Source organism: Hibiscus syriacus, unplaced genomic scaffold, assembly GCF_006381635.1.
Source record: "Hibiscus syriacus cultivar Baekdansim isolate YM2019G1 unplaced genomic scaffold, ASM638163v2 tig00001732_pilon, whole genome shotgun sequence".
In the NCBI taxonomy this organism is placed as follows: Eukaryota; Viridiplantae; Streptophyta; class Magnoliopsida; order Malvales; family Malvaceae; genus Hibiscus; species Hibiscus syriacus.
Genome location: NW_024061886.1, coordinates 23674 through 32042, shown reverse-complemented (window position 1 = coordinate 32042; position 8369 = coordinate 23674). Strand labels below are relative to the sequence as shown.

General features: G+C 34.6%; 1 pseudogene; it reads right to left on the bottom strand.

Annotated features, from left to right (window-relative positions):
• Positions 1-1540: 1540 nt before the first annotated feature.
• On the bottom strand, positions 1541-3249 carry LOC120133278 (annotated as a pseudogene).
• Positions 3250-8369: the final 5120 nt, after the last annotated feature.

The window sequence follows — 8369 nt, the reverse complement described above, 5'->3', positions numbered from 1 at the left end:
AGAAAGTGTAATCTTAACAGTGGAAGGCCGGCTTCACCCGTGAAGAAAAAAATTGTATATCAAAACAAAGCATGGAAGCCATCTTTGAACAAGCCACTTGATTCATTAAGAAAGAATAAATCTTTAATTTCATGAAGTTCCCGTGCCTGAATCACCAGCAGAATCTCAACGTCATGGAAATGCGGTGCTTCTTCCTGCAAAGGGCTGGAATTATTTTTTGTCAACTTGCTATTTACTATTTCTTACGTACATCAGATCCTGGCTATGATTCTGGAACTTTGAGTCCCATCAAGGCATCATTTGCTTTTGCCTCCGGCAATTGGGACAGGCAAAGATCACAAAACACCCAAGATGAGCTTTGGCGTTGGTACAATGATATGCAAGTATTTCACGGGATAAGAATGGAACTCTTCTCCCCAAATATTCTGTTAGGTGTAAGCAATTAAATGGAAATATCAGAGAACTTAGAAGTAAGTCTACAAAAGTTTTCACATAAACCATGGAGGAATTCAGCCATAGGTGTGTTTGATGAATCATGATGCATGGATTTCAAAATGGACCATATGGCTTAATAAGTTCATACGACTGTTACATTATTGAAAAGCTTACAGTTCCTAAAGCATGATAGCAAAGAACTTTAAGTTTTTATATGCATACTTGTATAATTTAAAGCTTCCGTATCCATCAGTAAGTTTTCTTTTTCCACAACAATCCAGGTAATTAAAGATCAATCCGAGAAAGATCACTGTGTTCTAGTTGAGACATTATGCAGGGTCCTCAAAATCTCTTCAGAAAACTTCGGCACCTTGGTACAAGTTATATGATTGATAACAAGAGAAAGGAAAAGCACGAACATATCAATTATACTAGCTTGCCATTCTAAATATACTAGCTAACTGCCTCCTTTCTCGTTTGTGGCCATTGGTAGCTCCTGCACAGCACCTTTCAGTGGCATCTAATTCCCTTCCTCTATTAGCTCTCCTCTTTCCTTTTGATTTCTTAATAGGGGTTGGAAGTGACTCTCGTTCATTCCCTTTCCTCGGGCAGCATGATGCCAATTCTGCATCAGTCTGAAGTGAGCAGTGGTTCCTTTCAGAGGATTAGAAACCTAAAGGTAACTAAAAACCATGATATCATTGAATCTGATCCTTGAAACATCACCACAATTAAAAGTAAGCAATAATAGTCCTCCCAGGTATGCAAACTTGTCATATTCATTACCTCTAAAGAGAAATGCTTCGGCCAGAAACACCTCCTTGATCCCCTTCATACAAAAGGGCAAGTCATACGGCAAAATTTTTTCAGATTATCAAATAAACCTATACCACACTTATCAATTCATCAGATGAGATGCTATTCTTACAAAAGAACATTATGGAATATGCATCATCTCTATGCCATAGGAATTAATAGAACCATGGCCATCCTAATTCCTATTTTCAACAATACATCCCAATATTCAGAGAGCTTAATCCAGAGAGGAAAGTTTAAGGTTATGAAATATCATCATCAAAGACGAATCAAGTGATAAGAAGTATATTTGAATGTCATATAATTTCATTAATAAAACAAAACTAAGATAATGAAAAAAAATCTGAAATGGTACATTTACCATGTAACACAAACAGGTTTTCTCAAGGACTAAAGTACAAACAAGACGTCAGTTGCCATGGAGGATTAGAACCCTAGCTTACAGAAGGGGACCTAATTCATGCTGCCATCCCTTCCAAACCTTGAAACACTTCTTACACTTTTAGGAGTAGAGACCCCTGGGCTTGCACCTCGATAACTGGCTCGAAGAGTTTCATCCACTGAAGAAGAGGACTTTGCGATTGCACTTCTAACAAACTTCTGGGCAGCAGGGTAAAGTGTTCGCACACTTGGACTGGCACTGCCGCCTCTATAAGGTGATGGCAACGGTGGCTGGCTTCTTAAACATCTTTGACCTCTCTTTCAATTTCCAAGCTGCTTCCCTTGATAAGGAGTGAGCCTTCACATCTCTGGCAGGAGGACAGGGAATCTTAAAGTGAGGCCCATCACCGCTACCACCAATATCAATTGGTGTATCCTCAGGTTCCAACCTCAAAGGTGTGCCTTCAATTTCACCCCATGTAATAAAGGGGGATTCATCAACACCTGGCGCAGGTGAAGGTGTCCTTACAAAACTATAACCATTCTCGGCTTTCTTCCTAGATTCCACATAAAACTGATTGGGGGTCTTTCTCAAATCCTCCAGATCATACTTTTTTCCCTTATCCTGATCTCTACCTGACATAGGCATTGGAGTAGCCCCAGCAACAGGAGATATAACACCTCCAGGGATCCATCAACTTTTGGCCTTGAATCCATCACTTTACCATGAAAACGAGTGTTCCCCGATTGATCTCCTTAGTCAAACCCTTCAATCTTATAGCTAGCTCCTCCTCGGTCAATGGGGCCTCACCCCTATCAGCCGGATGATACATCAATAAATTCTTGGCCGTATACTTCCACCCTTCCAATGTGCTTGGTGGCTGATCAGACGTTCCATACCCATCTGTGATCCTATCCCTTTTACGTCCTCTATTAATTTAACATCCTCCTCCCCGTTTTCGCCCTGTGTTAAAACGCGTACTTCTCTTTCTTCTTCTTGTTAACTTTCTCTAAAATCTTTGAAAAGCTTTCGTTGTCCTCACTAGTATACCTCCTAAAGAACTCATCCAATGATAAATTCGTATCAACCTCATCCTCGCTTTCCCTACAATCAGCCTCACCGGATAATCCCCTACCTAAAACACTAGGGGGTTTGAGGTGTTTTACCGTCAAATTCATTAAAAGGAGTAAACTTCCTCATAAACGTAGAACCAGGGGTTTGGGTTTGATCTCTACCCTCTGAATTTGCATTATTTACCTTTTTCCGCGGCGTTCGATGATCTTCAATTGGGCATCACGGATTTGAATCGGATCGCCTGTCTTGATGGCTTCGAGCCAATCGAGCCGATCTCGGAGCTTGGAGATATCGGGGAAGAAATCGCGTTCGACGATCTTCTCGATGGCGGCCACGTAGGAGTCTTCGTCGAGGACCCGGGGGCGTTTTCTGCTAGGATTACTTTGGGTGATTGAGGAAGAAGCGCCGGGAGTTTGAAGAGAATTTCCAGAAAATGGAGACGGAGACGGAGATGATGATGAAACGTGGCGGGGAGAGTAGCCCGGAGATCGAAGCATGGTGTCTGAGAAATTAGGGTTTTGAGAGAATAGAAAATCCGATTTTATCTACAGCTTGTATAAGAGGATGCAAAACGTGATTTTTCAAAGTTAGAGAAATTACAACCTAGGATAATCAGTTTAAAATATTTATAATTTATAGTTATTATCCAGCTTAATTATATATTTGACCCTTAAATTTGTTATTTTTTCTAATATGGGATCTATTTTTTCCTTAAAAAAATATTGTTTATTGTAGTCTTATCGTAGTGTGTCTTTTTATTGTTTGAATAAGTTCACGTATTTATAAGTAAATTATGCATTTAATACTTAAAATTATCATTTTTGATTTATTTTAGTATTTAAACTATTATTTTTTTAAAAATAATATCTAAAATTTAATTTTTATTTCATTTTAATACTCTGCCGTTAAAAGTTTTAGTTTTAGTTTATTTTAGTATCCCGTTCAAAATTTAACGTTAAGCTTCGAAAAAAATTGAAAGTTTAGGTACTAAAACAGGTCAAAACTTATAGTTTAGATATTAAACGCACTAAGTTTTTAACGGCGAGATACTAAAATAAATGAAAACTAAAAGTTAGGTATGATTTTGAAAAAATTAAAAGTTTAAATACTAAAATGATCCAAAATTAATTGTTTAGGTACTAAATGCGAAATTTACGCATGTATATTTTATAAATAATTTTGTTCGAATTTGTATCATTAAAGAGAAACATGTCATTTGGAACTATTCATTAGATTCATGGTACATGTTTTATGTTGATATAATGTCAAAATAAATGTTCATAATATTTAATAAAATAATCAATTATGTTCTTTTTTTTAGTATTTTGTCCTTAATTTATTATTTTAGAGTAAATAATTAGGTAAATAAAATATTTAGTATTTAAATTATCGATTTTGATTCGATTTAGTACTTAAACTTTTAATTTTTTTCAAAATCATATCTAGAGTTTAGTTTTTGTTTCATTTTAGTACCCCTTTCAATATATAACATTAAGTTTTAAAAAATTGAAAGTTTAGCTACTAAAACGAACTAAAATTGAAAGTTTAGGTACTAAAACGAACTAAAACTGATAGTTTAGGTACTAAACGCATTAAGTTTTAAATGGCAGGGTACTAAAATGAAACAAAAACTAAACGCTAGATATAGTTTTGAAAATATTAAAAGTTTAAGTATTAAAATGGACCAAAACTGATAGTTTATGTACTAAATACATAGTTTACTTTAAATAATTTATGATAAGAAAGAAATCATTAATTGACTATCGACGCTCTTTGTTGACGTGACAAGACATATGTATCATGTGTCACATTATTAATTATATACATATGATATGTGTCATGTCGGTATTTTGGATAGATAAATCTTATCACGTTAGCGAAGAGAATTGACTCTTAGTATCTATCCAACCAAAGTTTATTTTACCTCAAACCAAAACATTAAGTTTTAAGTATTTAAGAAGAGCACTGATTTTTGTAGCAATAATAAGTTTGTGACAATGACTTTTTTCATATCAATGTTAAAAGAACGTAACTGAATTAGTTATTATGATTCGCTCTAACCTAAAGTCTTCAATTGTGGAGTGACAAGGTCACACGTGTAAAGAATGTTGACCATGACAACGGTTAAACTGGACATCATGGAATTCACCAAGCTTTTGGTTTTGCTCTAAAACGCGTGGAACAGAAGAAACAAGTGGGTTCATCAGGAGGAACTACAAATTGACCAAGATGTGGTTAACAGGGCATGTGAACTGATATTTGGGTAAAAGGGAGTAACAGAGACACATGCATAGTTTGTTACCCAAACAAGAAGGTAGAAGACATTATTTTGTTTGACAGTTGAGTGCATCAAAATCAACGTTGATGGTGCTTTCTTAGAAAAGTTAGAAGCGATGACAATTGGGGTTGTCGCCCGAAACCACCATTTCATGGTGGTCAGAGGTGTTGCATGAAAACTGGAACTTCCCCAAACAACAGAATCAATCGAAGCAATGGCCTTCACCTTTGGTATTCGATTGGCTTAAAATGAGTGACATGTTACTATTGAAGGCGATGCAATTTTGATCGTGAATAGATTGATCAACCGGTAATAAGATCTTTCTGTAATTGGATTATTTCTTTGTAACGCCTTAATCTACTGCAACCTGAAGATCGATGGATTATTACGCTACACGAGACCACCAAGGTGGTTAACCCAAAAATTAAAATTTTCAGACATTTAAAAACAATTAAAACATCCATTGAAAATCATACCAAGTAAATAAAAGCATAATGCTGAAGCTTTCAAATACAATAGCTCTAAAAAATATACATCTAACCGTTTAAAAGAGTAATTCAAAATACAATACAACTCGAATACAAGATAGTACATATACAATACATGCCCTCTAAAAATAGACTCAAGACATACACAAATGATGTTGTCGGTCTGTTGAAAGGGTAAGTATCAATACTCATCCACAAAGTATCGATAATGCGATCAAATTTCGATACTCATAGGTTAGTATCGATATCGTGTTTAGATTTAGGATTCCAGTAGCCTATTTTGATACCGATGCTTAAGGGAGTATCGATACTATGGTGAGGTTATCGATACTATGGTGAGGGTATCGATACCTGCTAATTTTTCAAACATCAAATCTATTTTCAGTATCGATACCCATAAATAAGTATCAATACCCTAGAATTAGTATCAATATTGCATGGCCAATACTACGTCCTGAATACAGTAAAAAATCTTTCTCATATCAAGTGTGATATTTTAAGAATTCAAGGCCATTAAAGCTCCATAAATAAGACTCCAAGTGAGAACAATTTTAATGACTATAATTACATCTAGAAATGATATAAATTACGAAATAATAAAACTGGTCTTGTATAGTGCTCGGGAAACAACCAGGACACCCGAATTACTCTAGTAGCTAGGTAAACGTTTGTGTGGTAGAATGTTCATACAAGTCTCAATTAGTGCAGAAGGCTCTTGTTTGTCGATCGGGCGCGGATGCCCCAAGTGCTCGTATGGAGTAGGTTGGGTGAACATTTCTGATGTAGAAATTTTGGATCGCACCCTAGGTAAGCTAGAGAGGTGTGTGTCTCTGAGATGTAACGGAACCCTATGACCACACCATGATGCCTACATTTGTATGTATGTCTAGTTTTGCATTCTAGTATGCAAATATTATGTTAGCAAGTATGATCATATAATGGACGCATATAGTATATTTTGGTTATTAGTGTGACACTATGCTTGTGAGTTCAACGTTCAAATTTGTTTTCGTGCGCAGGTTCCTAGGAGGAGCATTCGAGGAGCTTATCTCACAGTCTGCATTCCAAAAAAAAAATTAGACCTCTAATTAAAGGACAAAAAATGGACTTATAATAACAAATAAATATTAGGAAAAAAATAAATTTTGAAAGTATTCTTCTAATAATAAATATTGAAAAAATTGGGTTCCTAATAATAAGTATTGAAAATAATTGGAATTTTAATAAAAAACATTAAAAAAATTAGACACTTATGTAAATATTAGAAAAATAAATAAATTAAAAGAGTAAGCCTCAAATAATAAATATTATAAAAAATTGAACCTATAATAATAAATATTGAAAAAGCTAAACTCTTAATAACAAATATTAAAAATAATTAGGGATATAACATATATAAAATTATTTTTTATAAATATAATACATAATAAAAATTATGGGCCCGGGGTAGGTCAGGGCTGGCCCTGAGCCCAGGCGTGGAGCGCGATCGCCTAGGGCTCAGGTTTGGAGGGGGTCCATTCTTAAAATTAATAATAATTTTTAAATTTTTAAATTTTAATAATTAAAAAATATTTTTACATAATTTAATGAATAATTATATAGTTAATCTAATAATAAAAATAGATCAATATAAGCACCATTTTTCTTATTTTATTCAACAACCCATGACCCCACGTGAAGCACTTTTCTATTGTACATGCTACAACAACTCAGCTCCCACTTGAAGCCAAGCAGCCCATGCCTCCATCATTCTCATAATCCCACTCAAATTTTTACTTAAACCACTAAGGATTAAAAAACTAAAATAAATCTCGAAAAGTGGGGATTTCTTCACCAAATCAGAAAAAAAATGGAATCATACTCATTAGACGTTATCATCTTACCTAAGGAGAATAAATAAAAGGAACATAACAACGAGAGGTGGGAGGAGTCGAACGGGAAGAGAAAAAACAGATTGAAACAAAGGAAAATTCTTAGCAAAAATACATTGCAAACGCTCATATTCAAGAAATAGCAGACTCCAAAGGTTACAAATTATTCTTTTTTTTATTCTGTTCGAATGTATGTGTTTTTTTCTGATCGGTTCACTTCTAATTCATCAAGAGATTATGTTTTTTTAGTTCGAACACATAACTTTTTTTCTTGTTGAGCATAGTAACGATTCATACATATATTCGAAATAATAAATATAAAAAAATAAATAAGCCTAGAATTTATCTGAGAAATGAGGGGTCTCACCGGAGTTGGGGCTGACGGTTAGGTCATAGGGAAAGAGGTCGAATAACTTAAATGTTCTATGGTTCTTGCATGTTGGTTTTATACCTAGATCTAGGTTTTGAGAGGTAGGTTTGGCGGTTTTGGGGGTGAGTAGAGGCTGCTCCGCCGTCGAGGGTTGCCGGAGTGCGAGGTATTCGAAGGGTCGAGTCTTTTTTGGGTTAGATCTAAGGTTAGTTTTGGGTTTTGGATGTAGCCATCAGCCTATATATTTCTATTTTATTTCAAATTAAACTTCAAGTTGTAGTTTATTTTTTCCAACCCTTGTATCTTTAATATACTTTTTGATATTTTATTTTGGTGTTCATGTTATAATTATTAATATTATGTCAACAGTGTCAATTATCAAATTGGGAATTTAGGATTTTATCTTACTCCAATGGGTTACAATTCTAATTGAAGAATCCATGTGCAATTGTTCTTTTCTTATACTTATTTATTAGAATTGGTTTGTATTTGACACTTTGATGAGATGTCTAAAAACATTTGTCTGGAAGTGAAAAAAGAAAAAAGGAAGCGAGAGGAGAGTTAAAGAAGTCACAAAAAGGTACTCTTGATAAATTTGTGTTTAAAAATGTTGATTCTCATGAAACTTTTAATCAATCAACTGAAAATTTGCATA